This window comes from Rhipicephalus microplus, unplaced genomic scaffold, assembly GCF_043290135.1.
Source record: "Rhipicephalus microplus isolate Deutch F79 unplaced genomic scaffold, USDA_Rmic scaffold_321, whole genome shotgun sequence".
NCBI lineage: Eukaryota > Metazoa > Arthropoda > Arachnida > Ixodida > Ixodidae > Rhipicephalus > Rhipicephalus microplus.
In genome coordinates, this window is record NW_027464889.1 from 55963 (window position 1) to 75000 (window position 19038).

Sequence of the window (19038 nt, forward strand, 5' to 3'; positions counted from 1 at the left end):
CGGACTTAGCACTTTTCGGCTGTGCCTGGCTGGCGGCCCACTCACTCGATCGCCATGTCTGTTTGCCACAGTTTTCCCGGTGGTGCCGCACCCGGGCTCGCCCCGGCAGACGCGTTTTTTTTTTTTCTTTCGCCCCGGCTGACGCAGTTTTCGCGCCGCCCCGGCTGACGCGGTTTCGTGCCGCCCCGGCAGACGCGGTTTTTTGCGCCGCCCCGGCTGACGCGGTTTTTGCCGCCCCGGCTGACGCAGTTCGGACTTAGCACTTTTCGGCTGTGCCTGGCTGGCGGCCCACTCACTCGATCGCCATGTCTGTTTGCCACAGTTTTCCCGGTGGTGCCGCACCCGGGCTCGCCCCGGCTGACGCAGTTTTCGCGCCGCCCCGGCTGACGCGGTTTCGTGCCGCCCCGGCAGACGCGGTTTTCGCGCCGCCCCGGCTGACGCGGTTTCGTGCCGCCCCGGCAGACGCAGTTCGGACTTAGCACTTTTCGGCTGTGCCTGGCTGGCGGCCCACTCACTCGATCGCCATGTCTGTTTGCCACAGTTTTCCCGGTGGTGCCGCACCCGGGCTCGCCCCGGCTGACGCAGTTTTCGCGCCGCCCCGGCTGACGCGGTTTCGTGCCGCCCCGGCAGACGCGGTTTTCGCGCCGCCCCGGCTGACGCGGTTTCGTGCCGCCCCGGCAGACGCAGTTCGGACTTAGCACTTTTCGGCTGTGCCTGGCTGGCGGCCCACTCACTCGATCGCCATGTCTGTTTGCCACAGTTTTCCCGGTGGTGCCGCACCCGGGCTCGCCCCGGCTGACGCAGTTTTCGCGCCGCCCCGGCTGACGCGGTTTCGTGCCGCCCCGGCAGACGCGGTTTTCGCGCCGCCCCGGCTGACGCGGTTTCGTGCCGCCCCGGCAGACGCAGTTCGGACTTAGCACTTTTCGGCTGTGCCTGGCTGGCGGCCCACTCACTCAATCGCCATGTCTGTTTGCCACAGTTTTCCCGGTGGTGCCGCACCCGGGCTCGCCCCGGCTGACGCAGTTTTCGCGCCGCCCCGGCTGACGCGGTTTCGTGCCGCCCCGGCAGACGCGGTTTTCGCGCCGCCCCGGCTGACGCGGTTTCGTGCCGCCCCGGCAGACGCAGTTCGGACTTAGCACTTTTCGGCTGTGCCTGGCTGGCGGCCCACTCACTCGATCGCCATGTCTGTTTGCCACAGTTTTCCCGGTGGTGCCGCACCCGGGCTCGCCCCGGCAGACGCGTTTTTTTTTTCTTTCGCCCCGGCTGACGCAGTTTTCGCGCCGCCCCGGCTGACGCGGTTTCGTGCCGCCCCGGCAGACGCGGTTTTTTGCGCCGCCCCGGCTGACGCGGTTTTTGCCGCCCCGGCTGACGCAGTTCGGACTTAGCACTTTTCGGCTGTGCCTGGCTGGCGGCCCACTCACTCGATCGCCATGTCTGTTTGCCACAGTTTTCCCGGTGGTGCCGCACCCGGGCTCGCCCCGGCTGACGCAGTTTTCGCGCCGCCCCGGCTGACGCGGTTTCGTGCCGCCCCGGCAGACGCGGTTTTCGCGCCGCCCCGGCTGACGCGGTTTCGTGCCGCCCCGGCAGACGCAGTTCGGACTTAGCACTTTTCGGCTGTGCCTGGCTGGCGGCCCACTCACTCGATCGCCATGTCTGTTTGCCACAGTTTTCCCGGTGGTGCCGCACCCGGGCTCGCCCCGGCTGACGCAGTTTTCGCGCCGCCCCGGCTGACGCGGTTTCGTGCCGCCCCGGCAGACGCGGTTTTCGCGCCGCCCCGGCTGACGCGGTTTCGTGCCGCCCCGGCAGACGCAGTTCGGACTTAGCACTTTTCGGCTGTGCCTGGCTGGCGGCCCACTCACTCGATCGCCATGTCTGTTTGCCACAGTTTTCCCGGTGGTGCCGCACCCGGGCTCGCCCCGGCAGACGCGTTTTTTTTTTCTTTCGCCCCGGCTGACGCAGTTTTCGCGCCGCCCCGGCTGACGCGGTTTCGTGCCGCCCCGGCAGACGCGGTTTTTTTGCGCCGCCCCGGCTGACGCGGTTTTTGCCGCCCCGGCTGACGCAGTTCGGACTTGGCACTTTTTGGCTGAGCCTGGCTGGTGGCCCACTCACTCGATCGCCATGTCTGTTAGCCACAGTTTTCCCGGTGGTGCCGCACCCGGGCTCGCCCCGGCTGACGCAGTTTTCGCGCCGCCCCGGCAGACGCGGTTTTCGCGCCGCCCCGGCTGACGCGGTTTTTGCCGCCCCGGCTGACGCAGTTCGGACTTGGCACTTTTTGGCTGAGCCTGGCTGGCGGCCCACTCACTCGATCGCCATGTCTGTTTGCCACAGTCTTCCCGGTGGTGCCGCACCCGGGCTCGCCCCGGCAGACGCGTTTTTTTTTTCTTTCGCCCCGGCAGACGTGGTTCCCCCCCCCCCCCTTTTCGCTCGCCCCGGCTGACGAGGTTTTCGCGCCGCCCCGGCTGACGCAGTTTTCGCGCCGCCCCGGCTGACGCGGTTTCGTGCCGCCCCGGCTGACGCGGTTTTCGCGCCGCCCCGGCTGACGCGGTTTTTGCGTCGCCCCGGCTGACACGGTTCGGACTTTGCACTTTTCGGCTGTGCCTGGCTGGCGGCCCACTCACTCGATCGCCATGTCTGTTTGCCACAGTTTTCCCGGTGGTGCCGCACCCGGGCTCGCCCCGGCTGACGCAGTTTTCGCGCCGCCCCGGCTGACGCGGTTTCGTGCCGCCCCGGCAGACGCGGTTTTCGCGCCGCCCCGGCTGACGCGGTTTCGTGCCGCCCCGGCAGACGCAGTTCGGACTTAGCACTTTTCGGCTGTGCCTGGCTGGCGGCCCACTCACTCGATCGCCATGTCTGTTTGCCACAGTTTTCCCGGTGGTGCCGCACCCGGGCTCGCCCCGGCTGACGCAGTTTTCGCGCCGCCCCGGCTGACGCGGTTTCGTGCCGCCCCGGCAGACGCGGTTTTCGCGCCGCCCCGGCTGACGCGGTTTCGTGCCGCCCCGGCAGACGCAGTTCGGACTTAGCACTTTTCGGCTGTGCCTGGCTGGCGGCCCACTCACTCGATCGCCATGTCTGTTTGCCACAGTTTTCCCGGTGGTGCCGCACCCGGGCTCGCCCCGGCTGACGCAGTTTTCGCGCCGCCCCGGCTGACGCGGTTTCGTGCCGCCCCGGCAGACGCGGTTTTCGCGCCGCCCCGGCTGACGCGGTTTCGTGCCGCCCCGGCAGACGCAGTTCGGACTTAGCACTTTTCGGCTGTGCCTGGCTGGCGGCCCACTCACTCGATCGCCATGTCTGTTTGCCACAGTTTTCCCGGTGGTGCCGCACCCGGCTCGCCCCGGCTGACGCAGTTTTCGCGCCGCCCCGGCTGACGCGGTTTCGTGCCGCCCCGGCAGACGCGGTTTTCGCGCCGCCCCGGCTGACGCGGTTTCGTGCCGCCCCGGCAGACGCAGTTCGGACTTAGCACTTTTCGGCTGTGCCTGGCTGGCGGCCCACTCACTCAATCGCCATGTCTGTTTGCCACAGTTTTCCCGGTGGTGCCGCACCCGGGCTCGCCCCGGCTGACGCAGTTTTCGCGCCGCCCCGGCTGACGCGGTTTCGTGCCGCCCCGGCAGACGCGGTTTTCGCGCCGCCCCGGCTGACGCGGTTTCGTGCCGCCCCGGCAGACGCAGTTCGGACTTAGCACTTTTCGGCTGTGCCTGGCTGGCGGCCCACTCACTCGATCGCCATGTCTGTTTGCCACAGTTTTCCCGGTGGTGCCGCACCCGGGCTCGCCCCGGCAGACGCGTTTTTTTTTTCTTTCGCCCCGGCTGACGCAGTTTTCGCGCCGCCCCGGCTGACGCGGTTTCGTGCCGCCCCGGCAGACGCGGTTTTTTGCGCCGCCCCGGCTGACGCGGTTTTTGCCGCCCCGGCTGACGCAGTTCGGACTTAGCACTTTTCGGCTGTGCCTGGCTGGCGGCCCACTCACTCGATCGCCATGTCTGTTTGCCACAGTTTTCCCCGGTGGTGCCGCACCCGGGCTCGCCCCGGCTGACGCAGTTTTCGCGCCGCCCCGGCTGACGCGGTTTCGTGCCGCCCCGGCAGACGCGGTTTTCGCGCCCGCCCCGGCTGACGCGGTTTCGTGCCGCCCCGGCAGACGCAGTTCGGACTTAGCACTTTTCGGCTGTGCCTGGCTGGCGGCCCACTCACTCGATCGCCATGTCTGTTTGCCACAGTTTTCCCGGTGGTGCCGCACCCGGGCTCGCCCCGGCTGACGCAGTTTTCGCGCCGCCCCGGCTGACGCGGTTTCGTGCCGCCCCGGCAGACGCGGTTTTCGCGCCGCCCCGGCTGACGCGGTTTCGTGCCGCCCCGGCAGACGCAGTTCGGACTTAGCACTTTTCGGCTGTGCCTGGCTGGCGGCCCACTCACTCGATCGCCATGTCTGTTTGCCACAGTTTTCCCGGTGGTGCCGCACCCGGGCTCGCCCCGGCAGACGCGTTTTTTTTTTCTTTCGCCCCGGCTGACGCAGTTTTCGCGCCGCCCCGGCTGACGCGGTTTCGTGCCGCCCCCGGCAGACGCGGTTTTTTTGCGCCGCCCCGGCTGACGCGGTTTTTGCCGCCCCGGCTGACGCAGTTCGGACTTGGCACTTTTTGGCTGAGCCTGGCTGGTGGCCCACTCACTCGATCGCCATGTCTGTTAGCCACAGTTTTCCCGGTGGTGCCGCACCCGGGCTCGCCCCGGCTGACGCAGTTTTCGCGCCGCCCCGGCAGAACGCGGTTTTCGCGCCGCCCCGGCTGACGCGGTTTTTGCCGCCCCGGCTGACGCAGTTCGGACTTGGCACTTTTTGGGCTGAGCCTGGCTGGCGGCCCACTCACTCGATCGCCATGTCTGTTTGCCACAGTCTTCCCGGTGGTGCCGCACCCGGGCTCGCCCCGGCAGACGCGTTTTTTTTTCTTTCGCCCCGGCAGACGTGGTTCCCCCCCCCCCCTTTTCGCTCGCCCCGGCTGACGAGGTTTTCGCGCCGCCCCGGCTGACGCAGTTTTCGCGCCGCCCCCGGCTGACGCGGTTTCGTGCCGCCCCGGCTGACGCGGTTTTCGCGCCGCCCCGGCTGACGCGGTTTTTGCGTCGCCCCGGCTGACACGGTTCGGACTTTGCACTTTTCGGCTGTGCCTGGCTGGCGGCCCACTCACTCGATCGCCATGTCTGTTTGCCACAGTTTTCCCGGTGGTGCCGCACCCGGGCTCGCCCCGGCTGACGCAGTTTTCGCGCCGCCCCGGCTGACGCGGTTTCGTGCCGCCCCGGCAGACGCGGTTTTCGCGCCGCCCCGGCTGACGCGGTTTCGTGCCGCCCCGGCAGACGCAGTTCGGACTTAGCACTTTTCGGCTGTGCCTGGCTGGCGGCCCACTCACTCGATCGCCATGTCTGTTTGCCACAGTTTTCCCGGTGGTGCCGCACCCGGGCTCGCCCCGGCTGACGCAGTTTTCGCGCCGCCCCGGCTGACGCGGTTTCGTGCCGCCCCGGCAGACGCGGTTTTCGCGCCGCCCCGGCTGACGCGGTTTCGTGCCGCCCCGGCAGACGCAGTTCGGACTTAGCACTTTTCGGCTGTGCCTGGCTGGCGGCCCACTCACTCGATCGCCATGTCTGTTTGCCACAGTTTTCCGGTGGTGCCGCACCCGGGCTCGCCCCGGCAGACGCGTTTTTTTTTTCTTTTGCCCCGGCTGACGCAGTTTTCGCGCCGCCCCGGCTGACGCGGTTTCGTGCCGCCCCGGCAGACGCGGTTTTTTGCGCCGCCCCCGGCTGACGCGGTTTTTGCCGCCCCGGCTGACGCAGTTCGGACTTAGCACTTTTCGGCTGTGCCTGGCTGGCGGCCCACTCACTCGATCGCCATGTCTGTTTGCCCACAGTTTTCCCGGTGGTGCCGCACCCGGGCTCGCCCCGGCTGACGCAGTTTTCGCGCCGCCCCGGCTGACGCGGTTTCGTGCCGCCCCGGCAGACGCGGTTTTCGCGCCGCCCCGGCTGACGCGGTTTCGTGCCGCCCCGGCAGACGCAGTTCGGACTTAGCACTTTTCGGCTGTGCCTGGCTGGCGGCCCACTCACTCGATCGCCATGTCTGTTTGCCACAGTTTTCCCGGTGGTGCCGCACCCGGGCTCGCCCGGCTGACGCAGTTTTCGCGCCGCCCCGGCTGACGCGGTTTCGTGCCGCCCCGGCAGACGCGGTTTTCGCGCCGCCCCGGCTGACGCGGTTTCGTGCCGCCCCGGCAGACGCAGTTCGGACTTAGCACTTTTCGGCTGTGCCTGGCTGGCGGCCCACTCACTCGATCGCCATGTCTGTTTGCCACAGTTTTCCCGGTGGTGCCGCACCCGGGCTCGCCCCGGCTGACGCAGTTTTCGCGCCGCCCCGGCTGACGCGGTTTCGTGCCGCCCCGGACGCGGTTTTCGCGCCGCCCCGGCTGACGCGGTTTCGTGCCGCCCCGGCAGACGCAGTTCGGACTTAGCACTTTTCGGCTGTGCCTGGCTGGCGGCCCACTCACTCGATCGCCATGTCTGTTTGCCACAGTTTTCCCGGTGGTGCCGCACCCGGGCTCGCCCCGGCAGACGCGTTTTTTTTTTCTTTCGCCCCGGCTGACGCAGTTTTCGCGCCGCCCCGGCTGACGCGGTTTCGTGCCGCCCCGGCAGACGCGGTTTTTTTGCGCCGCCCCGGCTGACGCGGTTTTTGCCGCCCCGGCTGACGCAGTTCGGACTTGGCACTTTTTGGCTGAGCCTGGCTGGTGGCCCACTCACTCGATCGCCATGTCTGTTAGCCACAGTTTTCCCGGTGGTGCCGCACCCGGGCTCGCCCCGGCTGACGCAGTTTTCGCGCCGCCCCGGCAGACGCGGTTTTCGCGCCGCCCCGGCTGACGCGGTTTTTGCCGCCCCGGCTGACGCAGTTCGGACTTGGCACTTTTTGGGCTGAGCCTGGCTGGCGGCCCACTCACTCGATCGCCATGTCTGTTTGCCACAGTCTTCCCGGTGGTGCCGCACCCGGGCTCGCCCCGGCAGACGCGTTTTTTTTTTCTTTCGCCCCGGCAGACGTGGTTCCCCCCCCCCCCCCCTTTTCGCTCGCCCCGGCTGACGAGGTTTTCGCGCCGCCCCGGCTGACGCAGTTTTCGCGCCGCCCCGGCTGACGCGGTTTCCTGCCGCCCCGGCTGACGCGGTTTTCGCGCCGCCCCGGCTGACGCGGTTTTTGCGTCGCCCCGGCTGACACGGTTCGGACTTTGCACTTTTCGGCTGTGCCTGGCTGGCGGCCCACTCACTCGATCGCCATGTCTGTTTGCCACAGTTTTCCCGGTGGTGCCGCACCCGGGCTCGCCCCGGCTGACGCAGTTTTCGCGCCGCCCCGGCTGACGCGGTTTCGTGCCGCCCCGGCAGACGCGGTTTTCGCGCCGCCCCGGCTGACGCGGTTTCGTGCCGCCCCGGCAGACGCAGTTCGGACTTAGCACTTTTCGGCTGTGCCTGGCTGGCGGCCCACTCACTCGATCGCCATGTCTGTTTGCCACAGTTTTCCCGGTGGTGCCGCACCCGGGCTCGCCCCGGCTGACGCAGTTTTCGCGCCGCCCCGGCTGACGCGGTTTCGTGCCGCCCCGGCAGACGCGGTTTTCGCGCCGCCCCGGCTGACGCGGTTTCGTGCCGCCCCGGCAGACGCAGTTCGGACTTAGCACTTTTCGGCTGTGCCTGGCTGGCGGCCCACTCACTCGATCGCCATGTCTGTTTGCCACAGTTTTCCCGGTGGTGCCGCACCCGGGCTCGCCCCGGCAGACGCGTTTTTTTTTTTCTTTTGCCCCGGCTGACGCAGTTTTCGCGCCGCCCCGGCTGACGCGGTTTCGTGCCGCCCCGGCAGACGCGGTTTTTTGCGCCGCCCCGGCTGACGCGGTTTTTGCCGCCCCGGCTGACGCAGTTCGGACTTAGCACTTTTCGGCTGTGCCTGGCTGGCGGCCCACTCACTCGATCGCCATGTCTGTTTGCCACAGTTTTCCCGGTGGTGCCGCACCCGGGCTCGCCCCGGCTGACGCAGTTTTCGCGCCGCCCCGGCTGACGCGGTTTCGTGCCGCCCCGGCAGACGCGGTTTTCGCGCCGCCCCGGCTGACGCGGTTTCGTGCCGCCCCGGCAGACGCAGTTCGGACTTAGCACTTTTCGGCTGTGCCTGGCTGGCGGCCCACTCACTCGATCGCCATGTCTGTTTGCCACAGTTTTCCCGGTGGTGCCGCACCCGGGCTCGCCCCGGCTGACGCAGTTTTCGCGCCGCCCCGGCTGACGCGGTTTCGTGCCGCCCCGGCAGACGCGGTTTTCGCGCCGCCCCGGCTGACGCGGTTTCGTGCCGCCCCGGCAGACGCAGTTCGGACTTAGCACTTTTCGGCTGTGCCTGGCTGGCGGCCCACTCACTCGATCGCCATGTCTGTTTGCCACAGTTTTCCCGGTGGTGCCGCACCCGGGCTCGCCCCGGCAGACGCGTTTTTTTTTTTCTTTCGCCCCGGCTGACGCAGTTTTCGCGCCGCCCCGGCTGACGCGGTTTCGTGCCGCCCCGGCAGACGCGGTTTTTTTGCGCCGCCCCGGCTGACGCGGTTTTTGCCGCCCCGGCTGACGCAGTTCGGACTTGGCACTTTTTGGCTGAGCCTGGCTGGTGGCCCACTCACTCGATCGCCATGTCTGTTAGCCACAGTTTTCCCGGTAGTGCCGCACCCGGGCTCGCCCCGGCTGACGCAGTTTTCGCGCCGCCCCGGCAGACGCGGTTTTCGCGCCGCCCCGGCTGACGCGGTTTTTGCCGCCCCGGCTGACGCAGTTCGGACTTGGCACTTTTTGGGCTGAGCCTGGCTGGCGGCCCACTCACTCGATCGCCATGTCTGTTTGCCACAGTCTTCCCGGTGGTGCCGCACCCGGGCTCGCCCCGGCAGACGCGTTTTTTTTTTCTTTCGCCCCGGCAGACGTGGTTCCCCCCCCCCCCCCCCTTTTCGCTCGCCCCGGCTGACGAGGTTTTCGCGCCGCCCCGGCTGACGCAGTTTTCGCGCCGCCCCGGCTGACGCGGTTTCGTGCCGCCCCGGCTGACGCGGTTTTCGCGCCGCCCCGGCTGACGCGGTTTTTGCGTCGCCCCGGCTGACACGGTTCGGACTTTGCACTTTTCGGCTGTGCCTGGCTGGCGGCCCACTCACTCGATCGCCATGTCTGTTTGCCACAGTTTTCCCGGTGGTGCCGCACCCGGGCTTGCCCCGGCAGACGCGTTTTTTTTTTTCTTTTCGCCCCGGCTGACGCAGTTTTCGCCCCGCCCCGGCTGACGCGGTTTCGTGCCGCCCCGGCAGACGCGGTTTTTTGCGCCGCCCCGGCTGACGCGGTTTTTGCCGCCCCGGCTGACGCAGTTCGGACTTTGCACTTTTTGGCTGAGCCTGGCTGGCGGCCCACTCACTCGATCGCCATGTCTGTTTGCCACAGTTTTCCCGGTGGTGCCGCACCCGGGCTCGCCCCGGCAGACGCGTTTTTTTTTTTCCTTCGCCCCGGCAGACGTGGTTCCCCCCCCCCCTCCGTCTTTCTTTTTGTTTTTTTTTTCGCCGCGGCTGAAGAGGATTTTTCGGTGCCTCGACGCCCCGGTAGTCGCGGTTTTTCCGTTTCCGCACGGCCCCGGCTGACGCTGCTCGGTCACAGTCGCCTTTTGTGAGGATTGCAGACTTCTTGAGCGCGGGTGTTTTTTTTTTGTTGTTGTTGTTGTTTTATTACGCATTCGCTCCAGCAGACGCTGTTTAGACTTTTTGTTTCCTCTTTTATCCTGCGACGAGGTGACGAGGTTTATTCGGTGCCCCGCCGCCCCGGCTGAAGTGATTTTTCCTGTCCCGTGCCGCCCCGGCTGACGCGGTTGGGACTTCGCGTTTGTTCGGCCGCCACGGGTTTTGGCGCACTCGCTCGGTTGCTTGTTGTTGCCACTTGTTGCGAACCCAGGTTTCTTGAGCGAGCGCGGGCGTTTTTTCTTCCTTTCTTTCTTTGTTCTATGTGTTAGCGAATCGGCCTTTAATATCACACGAGGACTCACAACCAACAATTTTCAGTTTGAAGTGTAAAAAATCTGCAGGTGTTGACGTAACTGACTTGCCCCGTACCCTTGAGTACATCCATGAAGTTCTCGTAGTACTACTAAATCGCATTATTCCAAGTGGAGAAATTCCCATAAACTTGCAAACCTCTACACGAAAATCGGTGCGCGTGATAAAGTTGAAAATTATCGTCCGATATCAAATGTGCCTTCTATAACACAAATTCTAGGAAAAAAAAAAAAAACACTTGTTCGCCGTTTTCTGCGCCGTGACTGGCAGCACTCCGGCGAAGCGAAACGGGGTCGATTCGAGCACGATATCGGCGTCTTTCGACGTGCTCGCCGGCGACCGTCGCACGAGTACGTCGCACGAGCGCGTCTGCCGGGGCGCCGTTTGCGAAGCCGACGCAAAAGTGGGAACCGCCGCTCGGATGATCGCCGCTTTCGGCAGAGTGAGTGTTGGCACTCCGGGGAAGCGAAACAGCGTGAATGCGCCCACGAAATCGGCGTATTTTGAAGTGCCCGCCGGCGACCGTCGCACGAGTACGGTAAACCGCGTCAGCCGGGGCGTAGTTCGGGACGCCGACGAAAAAGTGGGAAGCGCAACTCGGATCTTCGCCGTTTTTGCAGGAGTGAGTGGCGGCCCTCCTGCGAGACCAAGAAGCATCGATTCGTGCACGAATTCGGCGCCTTTCGACGTGATCGCCGGCGACCGTCGCTCGAGTAGGGCAAACCGCGTCTGCCGGGGCGGGCTTCGGGACGCCGATGCGAAAGTGGGAAACGCTGCTCGGATGTTCGCCGTTTTTGGCCGAGTGAGTGCTGGCACTCGGGCGAAGCCAAACGGGGCCGATTACGGCACGATATCGGCGTCTTTCGACGTGCCCGGCGGCGACCGTCGCACGAGTACGGTAAACCGCGTCAGCCCGGGCGGAGTTCGGGACGCCGATGCGAAAGTGGAGAACGCCGCTCGGATCTTCGCCGTTTTTGGAGGAGTGAGTGGCGGCACTCCGGAGAAGCCAAGGAGCGCCAATTAGCGCACGATATCGGCGTCTTTCGACGCGCTCGCCGGCGACCGTCGAACGAGTAGGGCAAACCGCGTCTGCCGGGGCGGGGTTTACGACGCCGACGCAAAAGTGGGAACCGCCGCTCGGATGTTGGCCGTTTTTGGCAGAGTGAGTGCTGGCACACCGGCGACGCGAAAGAGCGCGAAAGCGCCCACGAAAGTGGCGTATTTGGACGTGCTTGACGGCGACCGCTGCAGGAGTACGAAAAACCACGTCAGCCGGGGCGAGCGACCCACGGCGGTCTGGGTGCTTATCGCTGCTATTATAGGGGCACCCCGGCAGACGCAGAAAAAAAAAATTTTTTTTCGACCTTCTTTTTTGCTGGTCGAGCTCGGGTAACCCAGGTCGCAATGGGAGCCGCGCACGAAAGCGGCGTCGCGAGACGCGTTCGCGGTCGCTAGTCGCACGAGCTCGGCAACCGCGTCAGCCGGCGCGGAGTTCGGGATGCCGACGGCTAAGTGGGTACCGCTGCTCGGATGTTCGCCGTTTTTGGCCGAGTGAGTGCTGGCACTCCGGCGAAGCGAAACGGGGCCGATTCGGGCACGATATCGGCGTATTTAGACGTGCTCGCCGGCGACCGTCGCACGAGTACGGCAAAGCGCGTCTGCCGGGGCGAGGTTTGCGATGCCGACGAAAAAGTGGGAAGCGCCGCTCGGATCTTCGCCGTTTTTGCAGGAGTGAGTGGCGGCCCTCCTGCGAGACCAAGAAGCATCGACTCGCGCACGATATCGGTGTCTTTCGACGTGCCCGCCGGCCACCGCCGCACGAGTACGGCAAACCGCGTATGCCGGGGCGGGGTTGGCGACGCCGACGCAAAAGTGGGAACCGCCACTAGGATGTTCGCCGTTTTTGGCAGAGTGAGTGCTGGCACACCGGCGACGCGAAAGAGCGCGAAAGCGCCCACGAAAGTGGCGTATTTGGACGTGCTTGACGGCGACCGCTGCAGGAGTACGAAAAACCACGTCAGCCGGGGCGAGCGACCCACGGCGGTCTGGGTGCTTATCGCTGCTATTATAGGGGCACCCCGGCAGACGCAGAAAAAAAAAATTTTTTTTCGACCTTCTTTTTTGCTGGTCGAGCTCGGGTAACCCAGGTCGCAATGGGAGCCGCGCACGAAAGCGGCGTCGCGAGACGCGTTCGCGGTCGCTAGTCGCACGAGCTCGGCAACCGCGTCAGCCGGCGCGGAGTTCGGGATGCCGACGGCTAAGTGGGTACCGCTGCTCGGATGTTCGCCGTTTTTGGCCGAGTGAGTGCTGGCACTCCGGCGAAGCGAAACGGGGCCGATTCGGGCACGATATCGGCGTATTTCGACGTGCTCGCCGGCGACCGTCGCACGAGTACGGCAAAGCGCGTCTGCCGGGGCGAGGTTTGCGATGCCGACGAAAAAGTGGGAAGCGCCGCTCGGATCTTCGCCGTTTTTGCAGGAGTGAGTGGCGGCCCTCCTGCGAGACCAAGAAGCATCGACTCGCGCACGATATCGGTGTCTTTCGACGTGCCCGCCGGCCACCGCCGCACGAGTACGGCAAACCGCGTATGCCGGGGCGGGGTTGGCGACGCCGACGCAAAAGTGGGAACCGCCACTAGGATGTTCGCCGTTTTTGGCAGAGTGAGTGCTGGCACTCCGGCGAAGCGAAAGAGCGCGAATGCGCCCACGAAAGTGGCGTGTTTGGACGTGCTTGACGACGACCACCGCAGGAAAACGAAAAACCACGTCAGCCGGGGCGAGCGACCCATGGCGGTCTGGGTGCTTATCGCTGCTATTATAGGGGCACCCCGGCAGACGCAAAAAAAAAAAAAATTTTTTTTCGACATTCTTTCTTGCTCGTCGACCTCGGGTGACCCAGGTCGCAGTGGGAGCCGCGCACGAAAGCGGCGTCGCGAGACGGCTTCGCGGTCGCTAGTCGCACGAGCTCGGCAACCGCGTCTGCCGGGGCGGAGTTCGGGACGCCGACGGCTAAGTGGGAACCGCCGCTCGGATGTTCGCCGTTTGTGGCCGAGTGAGTGCTGGCACTCCGGCGAAGCCAAACGGGGCCGATTCCGGCACGATATCGGCGTCTTTCTACGTGCTCGCCGGCGACCGTCGCACGAGTACGGCAAAGTGCGTCTGCCGGGGCGGGGTTTGCGACGCGTACGCAATAGTGAGAACCGTCGCTCGGATGTTCGTCGTCTTTCGCCGAGCCAGTGCTGGCACTCCGGCGAAGCCGAACGGAGCCGATTCGGGCACGATATCGGCGTCTTTCCACGTGCTCGCCGGCGACCGTCGCACGAGTACGGTAAACCGCGTCAGCCGGGGCGGAGTTCGGGACGCCGATGCGAAAGTGGGAAGCGCCGCTCGGATCTTCGCCGTTTTTGGAGGAGTCAGTGGCGGCACTCCGGTGAAGCCAAGGTGCGCCAATTCGCGCACGATATCGGCGTCTTTCGACGTGCCCGCCGGCCACCGTCGCACGAGTACGGCAAACCTCGTCTGCCGGGGCGGGGTTTGCGACGCCGACGCAAAAGTGGGAACCGCCGCTCGGATGTTCGCCGTTTTTGGCAGAGTGAGTGCTGGCACTCCGGCGAAGCGAAAGAGCGTGAATGCGCCCACGAAAGTAGCGTATTTGGACGTGCTTGACGGCGACCGCCGCAGGAGTACGAAAAACCACGTCAGCCGGGGCGAGCGACCCACGGCGGTCTGGGTGCTTATCGCTGCTATTATAGGGGCACCCCGGCAGACGCAGAAAGAAAAAAAAAAAAATGGGGACATGGCGTGCGTCACCGTGCGGCTTCGCAGCGTTGCCGAAGTCGCCGAGCCCTTCGACTGAGCCGAACGGCGGACAGGGAACGTTGGTCGGCCGTTCTAACCTGTCGGTGCCACGCCGAGACGTCGTTAAGGAAAACCGCGTCGTGGGCCTCTACGACGCCGTCGAGTCGTTGTACGTTTGGTGTCCAGCGTGTCGGCGGCGAGTAGCGGACACGTCGTTCACGACTTCGGTCTTTCGCAGTCGACGCGAACTTGCGGAGAGTCGTGGTGCCTCACGTTTTCGGCAGAAACCGCGGCGGAATTTTCCCGTGCGTGCGCGCACGACCTCGGTGCTGTGCCGTCAGCGTAGTGTTGCACAAACTCGTGGCCTACCCAAGGTGCGGTACGTTTGCGGCCGTATCCTCGGTGGGAATTTCGTGAGTAGGGTCGCAAATTCTACGACCTCGGCGGGTTTGAGAGCGACGTAGACTTGTGGCACGCTCAACGTGCCACACGTTTCGGGGCACACCCGCGGTGAAATTTTCTCGAGTACGCTCGTATTAGTGCCCAAGGAGGTCTGGGTACTTATCGCTGCTATTATGTGGGGGTTCTCGTGAGCGGCGTACGCGAAAGCGACCGGGTGTCTGATATGCGGCGGGCTTCGGCCTCGTCAAGCGTGTCCTCGGGTCTGCTCCAGGGGAATCCACGGCAGTCGTCTGCAGCCTCATCCGCTTGATGCGTTAGGGGCTGGTTGTCGGACGGTGCCGTTTTACCACGATATCGAGGTGTGTTCCGTGTCGTCCTCGGGCGATTCAGATGCGAAAGCGCCGAAGACGCGGGCGTGACCCGTCGTCTGGCGGCTTTGCAGTCTCGGCTCCGTTGCTAGTTCCGGCCGGTCCACCGACAGTGCAGCGGGCTTGGGCAACCCGCACGGCGCGACCGAGTCGATGCAACGAAAAAGAGCGAGCATGAACGTGCTTCTTGCCGCACGGCTCCCACTCGTCTTTCGGGAAGGTTGTGCCGTAGCGAGCTCGAACGCCGTCATCTCGGAGTGCAAAATAAGCGTGTTGGGGCGCCTGAAGGTGGCCTCCGCCGCACACAGACTGCGTCCGGCCCGCCGAAGGCGAGGACGGACGCGCAGTCGAACGATTACCTGGTTGATCCTGCCAGTAATCATATGCTTGTCTCAAAGATTAAGCCATGCATGTCTAAGTACATGCCGAAATAAGGCGAAACCGCGAATGGCTCATTAAATCAGTTATGGTTCCTTAGATCGTTTCTTCCTACTTGGATAACTGTGGCAATTCTAGAGCTAATACATGCAGTGAGCCTGGAGCCCTTTGGGTAACGGGTGCTTTTATTAGACCAAGATCGATCGGGTTTCGGCCCGTATTGTGTGGTGACTCTGGATAACTTTGTGCTGATCGCATGGCCACGAGCCGGCGACGTTTCTTTCAAGTGTCTGCCTTATCAACTTTCGATGGTAGGTTACTTGCTTACCATGGTTGTTACGGGTAACGGAGAATCAGGGTTCGATTCCGGAGAGGGAGCCTGAGAAACGGCTACCACATCCAAGGAAGGCAGCAGGCGCGCAAATTACCCACTCCCGGCACGGGGAGGTAGTGACGAAAAATAACAATACGGGACTCTTTTGAGGCCCCGTAATTGAAATGAGTACACTCTAAATCCTTTAACGAGGATCAATTGGAGGGCAAGTCTGGTGCCAGCAGCCGCGGTAATTCCAGCTCCAATAGCGTATACTAAAGCTGCTGCGGTTAAAAAGCTCGTAGTTGGATCTCAGTTCCAGACGAGTAGTGCATCTACCCGATGCGACGGCTCGGACTGAACATCATGCCGGTTCTTTCTTGGTGCACTTCATTGTGTGCCTCGAGATGGCCGGTGCTTTTACTTTGAAAAAATTAGAGTGCTCAACGCAGGCGAGTCGCCTGAATAAACTTGCATGGAATAATAGAACAAGACCTCGTTTCTGTTCTGTTGGTTTTTGGAATACGAGGTAATGATTAAGAGGGACGGACGGGGGCATTCGTATTGCGGCGCTAGAGGTGAAATTCTTGGACCGTCGCAAGACGAACTACTGCGAAAGCATTTGCCAAGAATGTTTTCATTGATCAAGAACGAAAGTCAGAGGTTCGAAGGCGATCAGATACCGCCCTAGTTCTGACCATAAACGATGCCAACCAGCGATCCGCCTGAGTTACTCAAATGACTCGGCGGGCAGCTTCCGGGAAACCAAAGTATTTGGGTTCCGGGGGAAGTATGGTGGCAAAGCTGAAACTTAAAGGAATTGACGGAAGGGCACCACCAGGAGTGGAGCCTGCGGCTTAATTTGACTCAACACGGGAAAACTTACCCGGCCCGGACACTGGGAGGATTGACAGATTGAGAGCTCTTTCTTGATTCGGTGGATGGTGGTGCATGGCCGTTCTTAGTTGGTGGAGCGATTTGTCTGGTTAATTCCGATAACGAACGAGACTCTAGCCTATTAAATAGGTGCGGGGTTCCCAGCACCTTACAACCTTCTTAGAGGGACAAGCGGCTCCTAGCCGCACGAAACAGAGCAATAACAGGTCTGTGATGCCCTTAGATGTCCGGGGCCGCACGCGCGCTACACTGAAGGAAGCAGCGTGTCTTTATCCCTGTCTGAAAAGACTGGGTAACCCGTGGAACTTCTTTCGTGATTGGGATAGGGGCTTGCAATTGTTCCCCTTGAACGAGGAATTCCCAGTAAGCGCGAGTCATAAGCTCGCGTTGATTACGTCCCTGCCCTTTGTACACACCGCCCGTCGCTACTACCGATTGAATGATTTAGTGAGGTCTTCGGACCGATGTCCGGCGCGGCCTTTCGGTTGCGCCGGTCTGTTGGAAAGATGACCAAACTTGATCATTTAGAGGAAGTAAAAGTCGTAACAAGGTTTCCGTAGGTGAACCTGCGGAAGGATCATTAACGGATTGTGAAGGGTGAGCGCCTCAGCTGCGTCTGCGCCCGACACTTTCTGCCGCTGACCCCGTTTGGACGCGGGGTCGGCTTTTCCCCACGGGGCTGCCTGAATGTGGAGCGGCACCCCGTGACAAATTGTTGCGCCCAGCGGACGCCAACACCGCGACCTTGGACGGTCGGCCAGGTGGCGGACGCGGGTACAAACGGCGCAACGCACTCATAGGTCGGCTTTCGACCCGCCACTGCACCGTGGCTCGAAGCGCTCGAAATGCGCGACCCGACCGCTGCGGGACCGCCTAGTACTGTAAACAGGAGCGGCGGAGCGCGAACGGCGAGTCGTGGTTACGTCGGTAGAAGGCGAGGCTGCGCGTTCCCGAAACGCCAGCCGAGTGCCCTCCCGACCGTTCGAGCGTGCAAGAACGAGACCCGACAATCGCGCGGCGACTGCCAAGTACGAGAGGAACGGCACAAGCGTCGGCGGTCGGTCAAGGAACTGGCGATGTGACGGGTCCGCTGTGCACCAGTGCATACCGTCCCGCCGTCCGCGGCAAGCGCCTCCGCGTCCTCGGGTGACGGAGGCTGCCGGTCGGTTCTTGCAGGCGAGGGATCTCGCTGGCACCGGTTCGCGTTGACGCGCGGCCGGTCATGGCACGGCGATGCGACGGCCGAGGTGCGCAGTACTCGATGGAGGAACCGCACGCTCCGATGACCGTCCCGCCCTCCGCGGCGTATGCGTACCGACCGTAATGGTTGCAGCAGCGCCGGCCGGCTTTTGAATTCGCCACACGAAACACGGTGCGAGATCGCGGTTAGGGGAGCGTCGACGTTGCCAGGCGTTTTGCTTGCTGCCGAGGGAAAGGCGGCACGGCCACGTCGCGCTCGTCGCGATTAGCGGGTCTGCGCGCTTTGGGAAGGTGCCGCAACGACTTGCCGAAAGAGGAAGCACGGAAGAACGAGGGACTTGGACGTCCCGACAATTGAACGCACTTGCGGCCAGGCCCTTGCTGGCTTCGTTCTTCCGCCTCGAGTAGGCTCGTACGCGGCTCCGGCGCCGAAAGTGGTCCTTGGCACCGACTTCGGTGGACGTGGGAAGTGCCGCGCAAGTACGGCGCGCCTGGCTCCACCTGTTGGCTAAAGTAGGCAGCCGGATCGGCATTTTGGTGTGCGGTGGCAAACCGTGGATGCGAAAAAAGCTTGTGCGATTTCGTGGAACAAAAAGCGGGGGTCCCCCTTTTTATGCGGAGGAGACCGACCCGCCTGCCGTGGTGAACCGCGACGCCACGGTAAAAACGGGAGAGGCTTGTCGATGGGACCGTGCATCCCGCGCTCCACGGAGGCCGGGAGGCGGCCGCCCGAGGAAATGTGTAGCCGTCGAGGCCCGCATCTGCGTGCACTCTTATCCAAATGGGTGTACCGCAGGCATTTTCTGGTTAGGCGGGCCAATGAGAGCGAGCACACAACGATACCTACGGGTCCGGCTTGGAGAACCGGCTTCGACGCCTCCCGAGTATTTATAGAGGGGTGGACCACGAAAGCACTCGCAAGTAGCGAAAGCGAAACGCCGTCCGAAACACACCGTTTGCTCGATTTGCGGCAGCCGAAAAAGGCGCGGCAGAGTTTTGGAGTCCAAGCGTGCGCTGAAAAGCGCCCTTCTTGGCCACTGTTTGGCCGAGTGCCAGAAACGTTTGGTTTTGACTGTACGGAATTGAACAAACACTTTTTCACGACTCTAAGCGGTGGATCACTCGGTTCTCGGGTCGATGAAGAACGCAGCCAGCTGCGAGACTTGGTGTGAATTGCAGGACACACTGAGCACTGATTCTTTGAACGCACATTGCGGCCTTGGGTCTTCCCTTGGCTTCGTCTGTCTGAGGGTCGGATCACATATCAAGAGAGCCTTCGGCGCACAAGGGAACGTGAGCCGTCGACTCGTTTTGACCGCGTCGGCAACACGGACAGCACGCTGAACACCTCACAGCGAGCGCCAACAGCGGCCACTCAAGGGCGAGACGGTGGCGACCGTCGTGCCAGAGCCCAACCGAAACGGGGGCGACCGACTGCATTGAGGATGTGGCACCTCGTTGAGACCGCCGCAGGACTTCGAGTCGGAAGGAAGCCTGCAGGGAAAGTGCGGTCGAGGTTGCGTACTCCTCTCTGCGACCGGGCGCGCAAGAGCTGCGAGAGCCACGGACGCGCAACTTTAACGCACGGTAAACACGAGGAGCGAAAGCCGGCCAGCAAAGCTTCTCCAGCCGTGCGCAAAGTGCGCGAG

The 19038-nt window shown here is 63.8% G+C and overlaps 2 non-coding genes across 2 annotated transcripts; both read left to right on the forward strand.

The window, feature by feature from the left end:
- The first annotated feature begins 14957 nt into the window (after positions 1-14957).
- On the forward strand, positions 14958-16772 carry LOC142793685 (small subunit ribosomal RNA). Its single transcript, XR_012891742.1, has one exon. It is a non-coding gene; the product is annotated as a small subunit ribosomal RNA (ribosomal RNA).
- A 1719-nt stretch (positions 16773-18491) lies between these two features.
- On the forward strand, positions 18492-18644 carry LOC142793693 (5.8S ribosomal RNA). Its single transcript, XR_012891747.1, has one exon. It is a non-coding gene; the product is annotated as a 5.8S ribosomal RNA (ribosomal RNA).
- The last annotated feature ends 394 nt before the right edge of the window (positions 18645-19038 follow it).